Source organism: Rhynchophorus ferrugineus, unplaced genomic scaffold (assembly GCF_030347505.1).
Source record: "Rhynchophorus ferrugineus isolate W39M unplaced genomic scaffold, kcgeb_rfMv2 rfM5, whole genome shotgun sequence".
In the NCBI taxonomy this organism is placed as follows: domain Eukaryota; kingdom Metazoa; phylum Arthropoda; class Insecta; order Coleoptera; family Curculionidae; genus Rhynchophorus; species Rhynchophorus ferrugineus.
This window is the reverse complement of record NW_027472584.1, coordinates 8,244,064-8,258,585: the sequence shown is the minus strand read 5'-3', so window position 1 is coordinate 8,258,585 and position 14,522 is coordinate 8,244,064. Positions and strand designations below refer to the sequence as shown.

Genomic DNA, 14,522 nt, shown 5'->3' with positions numbered 1-14,522 from the left:
CTAATTTAAAATGCAATAAAAATATTTATCCAAAACGTGTTAAAAACAACATATTCGATTATTTAATTATATTATTTTTATTGTTTAATGAAATTGATGGTCGTATATTAGATTTATCTGTCATTTCATAATGAGATTACGGTGATGATTGTACTGACAAATCTGTTTTCATGGCGTTTCAATCTCGCTATAAACTCCTGTTAAAAGCACAACTTTATGCTGATCAATAAGCCATTAGTGATCTGATAATTACTTTTATGAGCAACAATTTTCTATTTATCGGCAATTTATTACTCCCGCAGATAAGCGGATGAATGTATCTCTCGAAGCCTAGAGTAATTAATCATCGACTCCCAAGTTATATTTTTAATCAAATAAATCTCTTCATATTCTATTTATTGGTGTACCAGCTTTGTTTTTCTGCTGAAATAAATAATAATAGTGTTTCATTATTATCGAGACATATCCAAATAATATAGTAGATTACAAACAGTAACAAACAAGTAGTAGATTAATGTTTTTACTTAAGTGCTCTTTGCTTCCAGAAATTTTGTTTTATTCTAAAACGACTAACAAAGCAAAATCGTTTATGACTATCCAAAACCCCGATTAGATCACTTCGTGATGTTAACATTTTTTCTCCCATTTTTTGCATCCAAAAACAATGTTTGATCAACAACAACAAATTATTCACCAAAAGCATTCTAACTTGTACACGTATCTTGATGACGTTAATACCATACAAAAATAATATTGGTCTGTCAACAGTGGTACACAGAAGAACTCGACAATCTCATTCGACTGAATATAGTACTCAAGACAATTGAATAATTAAACTTAGAAATAGAAACATTTGTTGTATAGATCCAGCAAGCTGCTTGAAATAATACTCCTCAAATTAAGAGGAGAGCGCAAAGTAATCAATTATCCCAAAGAAATTAAGAAAATGGTAGCTGAAACATGACAATTCAGAAAAAAATGGCAACAAAATAGAACGGCGAAGAATAAAAATAGGTTAAACAATATAACACAAAGGTTAAAAAGGAAAATATTTGAAGTCAAAAACTGGCAAGGAAAATGACTATTTATTCTGGAAAAACACTAGAAAAAAGCCATCAAATTTGTACAGTCTACCTATAAGAGACCTTGGGGGAAGTAGGCATGCAACAATCAACAGAAAGCTTAAGCAATCGCCTATGATTTAGAATAAACCTTTAAACCAAATGAAATTGAGTTTGAACATAATCTACCAATCAGCGAGTGCGAAAGTCTTGTATAGCCAAACTAGGTTTACCACAAATGTCTCTAAAATTATGAAAAATGACATCGATCTAAATAAAACCATACTTTGAGTTAATAACCAGACAAGTGCCGAAAAATTACAAAGAAAGCCAATTATAATACTCGCCAACATCATTAATACAGCATTCCGAATAAAACATGTCCCGAATGTTCGGAAATTAACTAATTAAGTTATCATGATTCTGAAACCAGGAAAAACACTAAATGAAGTAAAATCTTATCGACCTATTCCTCTACAAGCAGTAATATGGAAAGTGTTTGAAAAACTCCTGTCATAATCATAGTAAAACTGTAATCATCATAAAACCAATCATAGTTAGAAACAATTTAATACCTTCATATCACTTTGGTTTTTTGAGCAAACTTTCAACAATTGACCAGGTACATTTAATCACAGACATCATGAAAAAAAAACGTACAAAGCGAAAAGTATGTTCAGCTATATTCTTGGGCGTAGAGCAAGCCTTCGATATAGTCTGGCATAAGGCACTCCTGCACAAGAAGCAGCTTACCCAACAATGAAAGAAACAAAGCAGTTGTACCGTAAGGTAGTGTTTTGAGTTCTGTTCTTTGCCTACTCTATACGAACTGCTAGGACACTTGAACAACACTGAAATAGCACACAGATTCAAGAGAACCAAACCGTGTGATATTATGTAGTTATATAAGTACATTAAATAGTAAAAGCACTGAAAAATACTGCTAACTTTTATTTTATTATAGAGTAAGTAAGGGCCAAATGAGTCAAATTAAGTCGCTGTAGAGACAAATTGTTAGTCGGCAATAATTACTAAAAATATATTAACAAATAAACAATAGTAGTACCCATGGTACCCCATGTGTAAGACAAAATCGAAAGTATAAAATCTCACATCAAATAATTAACTCACTCTGACACAGTAATAACCAAGCTGAGTAAGACTAAATGCCCTCAAACACCATAATGTAAAATATGGTCACCCGCTATAATACTGTATAGCAGAGGTTCATGATTCAAAACCCCCGTTAATTAGTAAATTCAGACACCACAGAAAGAGGTTAACGTGACTAAAATACATCTCCCATATACATATCCTTTATTCCATATTTATATAATAGCTTAAAGCACTTAATTTTTCTATAGTAATACAATAGATTTTAGACAGATGTGCATAAAGTTACTCACAATTGTATAATATCTAAAGACAATATGTCCATTTGTACCGAAAAAAACAACACTTGAAACTGATTTTAATTCGTAATTTATATACAGCAGTGGTGAATTTAATATTTACTAATATGTTCATTTATAAAAAAATTATATAGCAACTAGATAGTCGAAAACTATTCTTAGTAATCAGGATATGTAAATTTCCTTTTGAATTTAAATGAATAATGCTTTTAACAATAGGAATGAAAACTGTATTGTAAAAGACGTGATCAATCTGCTTAACAGTTCCCAAAAGCAGATGTTTTTCACTAAATCGGTGGATTTAGTTGTAGATATAAAGGAAAATTAGAAATAAGCCTGTTTGTCATGAAAAAATTTTTACTTTATAACCAAAACGATGTCTCTATTGGGTGCCGCTTCATTTCATTTTAATTATCCGTAGTGATTTCAGTATTGAATGATTTATTTTAACAATTTTATATGATTTAGTTAATACAAATTGCCTCAATTAAAATATCGGATAGCTTTCAGATGCTTTACATTTTTTTGTTTTGATCATTATCACCTCTACAATTTTTAAAAGGGACCAAGTGCATCTGCTTGAGACACCTGCTTTTACAAATATTAGTTGCTAATAAGTTAAAAATACTTAAATACCGTTAATAGAAAAAAATCAAGCTAAGTAAAATGTTGATAACGTAGTTCCGTTACAATCTAGTTATATACTAATGTTAAATTATATAAAATATATTTTTATAATATTTTAGTACCTTTGGACTCGATATAAAATAACTTTGGACTGTAAAAAAACAACTAAACATCAGTAGAGCAATACAAAGAATCATAGATGTAAATTAAACACAGCCATGCTCCAAATAGCTGTATGTAAATGTTATATAGCACTGACCATTACTGTAAATCTATTTTATACCAACCAAAAAATCACTAATGTGGTAATAAGCGTTGCCATCTTGTGGGGAATTCCCTACTCTGCGGGGAATCTCTGTTGATTGGGGATTGGCATTATGCATTATTATCATCATAAATATAACATCGATAGTCCGGTACTAATATTTTATACGCTGAATTTATCAAGCTGACACATTTTCTAGGTTTAGAAAAAATATACATTGTATTAAAAGCTGGAGAAAGCATAGACATTTTTGAAAACAGATGAAAATGTACCTTGTGCTGCTATTGCAGATTTCTATGGAACACGCCAAGAGTTTTATAGAAGATAAACAATAAATATTATTTAAGCGGTGGAGAGTTGTTGCATTTCTTAAAATAATTTTGAGCGCAATTTGTGGAGCAACATTTTCTGCCGAATTTGGCGAATTTAACTTAGATTATAGGGGAATTTGATCAATTGGTGTTGGTAACCCTGGTGCATATGAAACGCCAATGCGATGTCATTTTTCTATAAATAATACATTTTTTGCCATTCCTTTGTTAGAAATTTTACTTCTCCTGTTTGACTAAAAGAAATTATCGCTGAAAGTTATCCAGCGTTATTGAAAACTGTTGTGAAATATATTTCATCAGAAAAACGTGTCACTATTAGAATTGACACTTTAGAGGTGGTAGTTTTGATAAGGTTTATAAAAGATGCTCTGGCTAATCAAAAAGAAAATCGAAAGGGAGAAAAAATCGTAACTTTAAGTCCAAAATAAAACAGTCGAAACCATATTTGTTGTATAGTCAACTATACAAACAAAATCGAAACAAAGTGATAAAACACATTATTGTACCTGTAAAAACCCACATAAACAGCTCAAACGGAAAGTTCTGCAGCGTACGTTGTATTGACCATACACTGCCTCCTCTGATTATCACTTATATCATTCTGGGTCATATGATTTTATGAGAATACTCTAATATGAACCGACATAGTCCTAGATTTTAACAAATCGTAAATGAATGCTGTAAGTAAATCAATTTAGAATAATGAAAAAGAAGAATAGAAATGTTTAATTGCAATTTTAAACAAATAAATAACGTTCGTTGAAACTAATTCTCAAAGGAAAACGTTTAAACAGAGATAAGAATCAAAGGAAACGGAAAAAAGTACTAAAAAAATCCGAATTCGTTTAAAAAAATAAAATATTTTAAGGAAAAAGAATGAATATTTCGTCTTTCCCCCATTTGCAGCTGCAACGACGGTCGCGGTGCATTAAGGCAGGTGGAATCCAAAAACCAAAGTCAATCCCTTTGATTTTTACAGGTGCCACATCCTTTATAATTGTCTGGTAAAAACGCAATTAATACCAACCGCCATTTCAAAACGGAAAACAATGCTGATTGGAAAGTATTTTAGTCTGTTACTTTAGAAGGTCTTAACCGATGGATTAAAAGTCACGTTAATGTCATACGGAAACATTTATTTAAAAGTAACATTATCGTATCATCTGCAAGACAATCGGATATATTCAATTTAAAATAAAATCAACAATACACTTACCGAATTACAATTGTAAGCAACGTATTACGTTAATAAAGAATACATTTAAAGCATTTATTTTGACAGATTTAGCTTATCAAGCTTAATTAAACGGATTTATAGTATTTCCAATAAAACATCCAATGCACGTCACAGATTACGTCGAAACTTAAAAAAGAATTATTAAAATTATTAAATTACGAAATTCGTTTTAAACTCGGGACAGATTTTTCCTTCTCATTTTACTCTAGTTAAAAAGAGACAGAATGCTATCTGATCCGTTGGAACATGTAATCGAATCAGAATATATAATTCGAGTTATGTATATACTGGTCGACCCTGCCGTCAGATATCTAAAAGTTTTTCAAATCGGTGATAACATTAGAAGTTACAAGCCAGCAAACGTTGTAAACCAAAATTCTAAGCTAATGCGTCAACAACGCGATATGCTGCTATCATAAATATTGATGTCGTGCATTGGCTGTTTAATTACATAGACTGTATTCTTTTAACAAAGTTAGACGCGTTATATCGAAAATGTATTCGCATACTATTTACAATTTTCTTATTGTTTTCAGTCTCATCTACCTAAGCTACCTTCACTCCACATGGCGGTGATGCGTGGAATTGTATGGTGACAGATCCAACATTAAACTTGCATCTGTATCATCATTTTTTCAATATCTAGTGTTAGTCCACAGTGAGTTCTGAAACATTTAGTAGTCATGTGTGAATTTGTGTTTGTGAAAGCTTTTATTAACAACTTTACTAATGAAGTATTGCCTATTTTTTAAAGATTTTTCAGTAAATTAATTTCATATAAAGAAATAATCAACAATGACATCTTATATTAGGTATGCTTAGTACAATCTCAGTTTACAAAATAATTTATTACTATTTTTCTGTGCACTTGCATCAATATGGAAGCAAGACAAATACATCAGTATATATTTTAAAGTTAAAAATACACTTAAACTAAGCAAGTTCGTATGGTTTGGTTCGCTTCAAATTTCTGATTTCCTGCGCGTTGTCCAATGGCTGTATTGCTTCCACATTACTAGTAATTTTATTTCATGTTTTAAGTAGCGTTGGGAACTATCGACTGAAAACAGTCAAAATACTCGATAGTCACAAAACAGTCGAAACAGTCGATAGTCAAAAAACTAGCACAAAAAACAAATCCACTGTTCGACTGTTTTGTTCAATTCGTGATGTTAGACGAAGATGTACGAAACCTTTGCTGTATAAATTGTGAGAGAGGAGAGGACAGAGATAATTGCTTGGAGCAGTTAATTTTATATATACTTATATTTTCCAATAGTAGTATAAGCGAGACGGACATGTACATATTCCTTCATGTACTAACTTTAAAAAAGGAAAAAAATAAATACTGAATACTATTAACATGCAATTAATAATTTCATCATAAACGAAGTAGAATTGCTTTTATATGTTCTTTGGGTCTATAATAAGGAATGGAATTTTTCGATGGAATGGAATAATACCCCACAAATGTTTTATCGTTTTTTAATATGTTAATTGCTATTTTCAAATAATATACTATAATAGAAATGGGCAATACAATCGAAATATTACCCATTATTGCCATAAAATCAGTCAAAAGTATTTTGCTATTTATCATTCACAATTTTAATCTTTTTACTCTATTACATAAACAATCTTGAAAAATATCATTCCAAAATGCTGCTATATTAATATACAATATATTGTTATTTACAAACAAACTACCAAAAAAATCATAAAATTATATATATTACATATAAATCTATGTAAGTGTAAATTGAGTACATTTTCGTGGCTAGGACGACAGAGCCAGAACGTTAAAAATTAGTGGACTGAAACAGTCACTGTTAAAAAGTGGTAAAATCAGTGGAATCAGAAATAGCGACTGAAACAGTCGATAGTAAAAAGTAGTCAATTACTAAACATTCGAGTGTCGATTTCAGTCGATAGTTCCCAACACTAGTTTTAAGACAATATTTCGAGGTCATTGTGTAGTTCTTTATTGGTTACGTTGTGATAATTATTGATAATTAATCGAAGAACTTTGTTTTGGCAATGTTGAATTATTAATCGGTTTAAGAGTAACCCCAGAGTCTAAGATCTATAGGCTTTATAATTAAGTGATAAACCAATATATTTGTTCTTAAATCATGTTGGGAGTATCTCCCGACTAACCAGTATAGTTTTTGATTTTGAATTTGGTCTGCTCTGCGTTTTGTCTTACGTGAAGTTTCCGATTTAACCCCTCCATCGGTGTGTTTCACTGATTCTATCTGAAGAATTGGGGGTCCCTCAAGTGATGTAATTAGATTTTTGTTGTTTTATCGCAACGAAAAATTGACATAGATATATTTCAAGTCCATATGTGAATCTCGATGACTACCATAATGACTGAAGTAGTTATAGAAATGGTCCCAAGACAATAGACAACAATGAACTTACAAATTGATGACCTGAATTGATCCACCATTTTAAACTTTTTATCTAACTAAGATGGGTTGCATTGGCTGGACCAAATAGTAATTGTATGTGGACAAGTTTGATGGATATGCTACGTGCAGGAGAACTTAATACAATATAGTATCAGTTAGCGGGAATTTCTGATTAATTACTTCACCCAGTTTGTTCAATTAGTGGCTGTGGTTTTACATAGTGACCTTCATCTGGCAAAATTCTCAATTACAATATTCAAGCAATACAAATTGATTACCATACTTCAAAAGCTTTTTTTGCGGATGTGATATTTTAAGCTCAATAAAATATCCGTAAAAATTAAGTCATAAACCAAATATATAATGATAACATCGTATACTTAATTGTAAGGCTTTTCGTCCTTATTATTTGTTGTATATATAATCTATTTACAGAAAAAGCCATCTAGTTTTGTTTTATTGAAATTCCATGATAGTAATAAGCTTTTATGTCGCTTTAGGCCTGACATTTCCTGGATTTATCGTCCAGTTTAATGCCAGCAATTGACCCATTGTACAGGGAAATGTTCCAAGTACTGAACTATTTTTTATTTATATAATTCTGTCCGATTCGACAATGCAATTTCAAGCTACCATGTTCCAATATGTCTGGCCTTCGAACTAACAAAATATAAATTACGGTTTTACAAATTATTTTTCGAGTCTTGGCATTTCGATATAGGAAATATGACAACAATTTTAAAAATAATTATACAAGATGCGTATTATATAATTAAGTTAATTAAATATAAATCATTACCTTATGTAAAAAAGCCCATGTTATCAAAGAATTTAAATATGTACAGTAATAAATGTACAGTAAGTAATAAAAAATGACAAATAAATAACAGTTTTTGGTCTAAAACATTAACCAAGCTATTTGAAACAAAAGATGAACTTCTATAACTATTTTCAAGATTATAAACAACAATATTCTCAAAGTCCGATCTGTAACATAAGGAAAATGATGCGTAACATGGTTTCAAACTAGACTATATTTTCTATAAAATTACCTATATAAACTGGTTGTTCATTGTCGAATTTTACAACCTTGTTTAGATACATTTACAATTACAATCACAAATATAAAGTACATCCATTCGCTGTGGGATTCGAACCCGTGACTATCGCAAAAGTAAGAGGACCATCTTGTTGACTTAACTATTACTACTACCAAGTCAGTTAAAATAATGAAAGAGTTTTATTTCAGTAAAATAAAATTTTAAAAAACGTGGATTACTTTTTCATGTCAATGATATATGGTATTGATAAAAAGACACATAAAACGTTATTTAGGCAGTCGCACTTCATACCTCAGTCAGCACCCCCATGGGGTATAATATTTGGTAATTCAAGAAGCCTGCCGACTACCAAGTGACCAACATGGAGATTGAAATGAAATATGAAACGGTATCCACGTTTCGCATTATTTATGACGTAACTTTAATACACATGTGTTTCTTCTTCTGTTCAAATTTTGTTAATTATTTACTATAGCCTCAAAACTTGTATGAATAGATTTTATGTTGTATATTCATTTAAATATTAGTTCAATTAATTTTCAACTAGTTGTAAGATTCAATAATTTAATTCGATTTTGCTCAATAATAAACATTGTTATTGCATAGGACGAATGAAAACTTAATTTTATATATAAAATAAAAGAAACAAGTTATAAACATTAAAAGCGGATAACATTAAAGCAAATTTTTAGGATATATATATATATATATATATATATATATATATATATATATATATATATATATATATATATATATATATATATATATATATAGTGTAATTAAGTTGACGTTGATTTTTGAAAAATTAGTTGTTGAAACTGTGCTTTACCTGACGACTCAAACAGGGATATCTGTTACTGCGGATGTTAGTATCATAAGCAAATGAAATAAACAGAAATATCCGGCATACCTGACAGACAAAGACAGACCCTTATTAGTCGGGAAAATGTTTTACCCGCTTGATATAACCCACCACTAAAACGTTATTTAATAATTAATGAATGTCCACTGTTTTAATTATTATTTCAATGTAATGAATACATGCTAGAGCGATGAATAGTTCTCCTAATGGAAATTAAATTAAAAGATAATATATAGTTTTGAAAATAGCTTTATCTAACCGTATAGTTGTTTGTGGGAAAAACTGCAAAAGACCCACACTCGAGTCAGAATTCAGAGGGAGCTAAATCTTCCGAATCAGCTGGATGTTGTAATAATTAGTACTTTAATTTACTAGAGTTAGCAATAATTTTCAAGTTGTTTTTTGACGATTTACATTAAATTCGTCACCAAAACATTACAAAAATATGTGTGTGAGTGTATTGTTTTACAAAAATTGTTTGAACCCTAAAAAATTATTTTTGGCTAATTCAATATTAGTTTTCAGTGATACATCAACTTGAAATATTTTTTTTATTATTTATTATATCAATCTAGCAAATTAATACTAATAAACAAATTGTTTTAATCTAATTTGCTATTACAAACTACATATTACAAACAACTTATTCTGCTATAGACAATTTGGGCTTAACCGTTTTACTTATATCTGCACTGATGTAGATCAAATGGTTTCACTCACTTTAATCTTCTGACTAAGCCGTCATTATCTACTAGCTAGGAAACCTTAACATTGATTTGTTGATAGAGACTCTGTTCATGTCTTTAAGCATAGTCCTTAATAACGTTTTCGGCAGTTTCTACGTTCAGGTCCTTTAAGTTTCTATTGGTTTCAAGACTTGTTGGTAAAGCAAAAGCCAGTACATTATTTTGTACTTCAGCTTGAATTCTTCACATTTCTTCTTAACGTGTGGCTTCTACTTGAGTTTAACATCAAGGATCATGCCAAGATATTTGGTTGTATTTCCATACGGCACCACTTGCTGATTTATTTTGATTCATTTTTATGCGCCATTTTTATGTCCAGCATTGTATTTCGGCAATAGCTGTTTGTAACTTTTCGGTTGATTCATTGCTGTTATCTGCAATAGCTAGGATTTCAGTATCATTTCCAAATGTAGCGATAACATTTTCATTGAATGTAAAATCCCAAGTGTACAGCAGATAAATGACTTGTCCCTTTACACTTAACTGTGGAACACCTGCTTGTATTTTTTTAGAACAATTTTGATACCTTAAAATTAAATTGTGTTTATTACTTATGTCACTTTTTGTTATGATCTTATGAAAGATAAAAAATTAAAATAAATTGGAATTTTTAATTATGTTGGTTGTTCGTGGACCTATTGAACAATATTTTAAGGTTTATAAGTAAAATAATCAAAGTAATGCTACTCTGAATTAATGCAATCAGATAAATGTGTTAATAATAATGTAGTATTAATAATAATAATAATGTGTAATTAATAATAAATAAAATTAAAGTAATTAATAATAAATTAATAACAACAATAATAATATAGTATAATTAACATAATGTTTTATTATTACTTAATAAATGTTAATGTTTTTATTGTAATTTTTGGCTGAAAAGAAATTTGTTGTAAATAAGTATGTTTTGTTAAAGTTGTATAATCGCTACTAGACAACATAACAGCTCTCGCTTATTTAATTAACATGTAGTAGTAGGAAGAAATGGCCACCTGGCCGTAGGATGGCACGTGATACCAAGAAGAAAACGGAAGTACGTAAAGATCTATACCTTTGCCGATTGACAGCTTTGCTAATCTTGTGCAGACCAAAGTTGAGATCCTTATGTAATTAAGAAGGGTGTGGTTCTACTCACTGCATTTGGACATCGTCTGGTTTGACAGTTATTTCCGCTTGACGTAGCCCCGCTGATCATATGTCCATTTCTCATAATATGCACTCTTTTAAGTACATTAAAAATCGATTTTTGGTTTAATACAATAAGACAAAAAAGTAAATGTTACAGGTGTACCTATAATTTTAAAAACGATTAAAAAAAATTGAAGAAATTCAGTTCACTATATCTAACAAATAATGCATCGGTTGAAAAGTTAACAGTCTAACAAATAAAAATATTTTACCGAAATTGCTCTATTGGTCAACAATTTTGAATCATACATTTTGAAACACAGAGGGAAATTAGATTTTTACAATAGAAGGTAATTGTAGAGAAACATTTTTTGCTAAATATTCCTCTTCAACGGTGTCAGATTATTAAAACATATTTTGTTTTTATAGCATTCGATGAAAAGAAGTCTGCAGAACTCAAATCCGTGAATTAGGAACCAGGATATATCATCCATTCCTTCATAAAATTTAATCTGAAATGAAAGTAAGCTCGCTTCAATTTATGCTCTGACAGAATTTTATATAGAAAGCTGTTTTAGTTTTATTTTAGTATAGTTCGTGGGTTTAGATATAATTCTCGAACTTGATAAATGGTTTCATCTATGTTCCTGTTAGATTGTTTGTTGCTTAATCATATTAGTGCTCAGACACACTCATAAATCTAGACTTATGTCTTAGTGTCTGCAACTGCAATTGTCGTGTTACTCATTGATATAAATATAATTAGGTTTAGTCCATCCTGTATATTGGCAATTTTTCTCTGGACTGCTCCTTCAAGGATACTCCTACAATCGTGTTTAAATCAACTATACCAATCCGTAATTGTTAAGAATTTCCTCCCTGCGTCTATTAAAAATTGGAAATTAATAACAAAAACTATTTAAAACTAAGATCTTTATACAATATTTTGAATACTATAGGAGTTCAACAACCACCCATCAAGTACGCCAGCCTCTGAAACATATCTACCTCATCGATATTCACCCATTTAAAATTCCAACATTATTTTTCATGTAATTCAACACCTAAGTTCTTGGCCTCCCCTTGAATCGTCGATATTGTAATTTAGGAGTCAAAACCATAAAGTATTTGGATTACTCTCCATAAGCATAATTTTCCATTGGTATTGAAGAGATAATAATAGTTTTGTGAGACCTTTTGTGATATTGTGCAAGAATCATGAAGACACCTTCTACGCTTTTGTAAAAAAATATAACATATGTTCGAAACTACTCCCCCAAAAGAATTTCACGTAATAAATGTCCTCTATCACGACAAATTTTTACTTCAATAGTATTCAAAAAGACGTTTTTACTCAACACACGAAATTTATATTCTGGTTTGGGGATATTTTGGTAATAATAAGCTCGGCCATATGAACATAATTAACAGAAAACTGAATGAACACGGCTATTTGAAAATATTAATCATCTGAAATTTTTCCAACAAGACAATAACTCAGAACATGCGTCTAAATTATGTCAGGGGTTCCTAGAGTAAAAACAAAACGAAAGAATTATGCAAATAATTAAGTGGTCATTACAATCGCCAGACCTCTCTCCTATAGAATTAATATGGGATAGGCATGATATAAAAGTGATGAATTAATACCCTTCGAAAAGTTCGAACTCTCATTTACAACTATCGATACTTTTTCTTGAAAAAATATCGAAAAATATCAGTCCAAAATATATCGATATTTTTGGACGTGAATGGACCAAGACACCGGACTCTAAATATTTAAATAAATTAATATTAAGAATGAATATACTTTGTGATCAAGTAATTAAAGACTGGAGTGGCCATTTTGACGAGACCAAAGTGAAACAAAAAATGTACTATATTGTACTAAATGTTGGTCCAAGGTATGATTAAGATTTGAGTATAATAAGTATATTTTGTTGTTTTTCTTAAATAACTTTATTGTTTACTATTTCCAAATGGAATGGTAGTGTATATATTATTCTACTACAGACAAATTTTATGATAATAATTAAATAATAATAAATTTTCTATAATTAAAATTTTGTAATTAATCGAAATAATGAAGAGGGTTGTTTCGCTTTCGGTAATAACTTCGGGCACATCAAATGAGCTCGACGGGGAGAAACGTAAAATCTGATAGTAAGTAGAGATTACTTTAAAAGGACATTATCGACCTTATTATCCGCTTAAAACGAAAATTAAAATTAATTCATGCGCCCATAAAGAAGATTTGTGATAGCAAACTAAGAAGTGATAGGCATCTGTTATCATACAATTTTTAATTACAGAAAAAACGAGATATGACCAGGTGAAACCTGGTAATATTAGCATTTGGAATGTTTTGCTGGTATCGTGGGAAACAGAGCCGAAACGTTCGGCAGACCAATCGAATGGGCCGAAAAAAGATTCAAGGCACCTGTTGAAGCTAGAATAATCCTTTTTCGCTGAGGGTTTATTTTTTGTCAGGCCCTTCATCCACCCGGCAGCAAGACGTATACAGGGCCCTCGTAACGAAATTGTCTTCTCAAAGCGGAGGAAACACCTGATTACGGTTGTACAGATAGCTTATCGGAAGTTCTAAATATAATGAATTTTCATTACATATATACATATATATATATATATATATATATATATATATATATATATATATATATATTTAACTTTGTTTTGTAAATAAATAATGTGATTTCATATAGTCATAAATATAATTTGTTTTTTATTAACGATAAACAATATCTTTGAAACATATACATACAAAGAGATATGTAATTAAAATTAATTTCAATAATTACTGTTTTAATAGACATTAATAATAATAGACAGTAGCGGAACTATGAGAAGGCCAAGGTGATCAAGGTGGCCAAGGTGGACAATCTTCACGCCCGCTTTAACCATCTCAAAATTTTGATAAAGTATAACTCACAGGCTTGCAGGTAAAATTAAAGAATCTGCTCCCTCATTCACATTTTCAGTTACTAAAATCTTATCTCACAGACAGATATTTCACTATAAAACAAGACGATGAACTCACTGAATTACATCAAATATATTCAAGAGTTCCGCGAGTCAGTATACTAGACACGATAATGCATTTCCTATCTACAGCCGATCTACCGACCACAAAAATCACTACTGTGGTAACATATGCAGACGACAAAGCCTTCTTAGCATCTCACACAGATCCAATAATAGCATGAAAGAATCTCCAATAACACCATGATAAAATACAACAGTGGTAAATTAAACAAAATCTACCCAAGTAATTCACTCTGCATAGAAGAACATGCCCAGCACTGAATATCAATAACTGTCAGCTACTCCAAGCCGAAGATGGTAAATATTGT

General features: G+C 30.4%; 1 protein-coding gene across 2 annotated transcripts in view; it reads left to right on the top strand.

Annotated features, from left to right (window-relative positions):
• Nucleotides 1-14,522, top strand: part of Delta (neurogenic locus protein delta) — a 196,666-nt gene that overhangs the window by 127,876 nt on the left and 54,268 nt on the right. The window contains exon 2 of one of the 2 annotated variants that reach the window (XM_076406225.1): nt 5,471-5,592. The exons of the other annotated variant lie outside the window; for it this stretch is intronic. The gene's annotated coding sequence lies outside the window, so the exon portion shown is untranslated. The remainder of the gene's footprint in view (nt 1-5,470; nt 5,593-14,522) is intronic. 2 annotated transcript variants of the gene reach the window in all.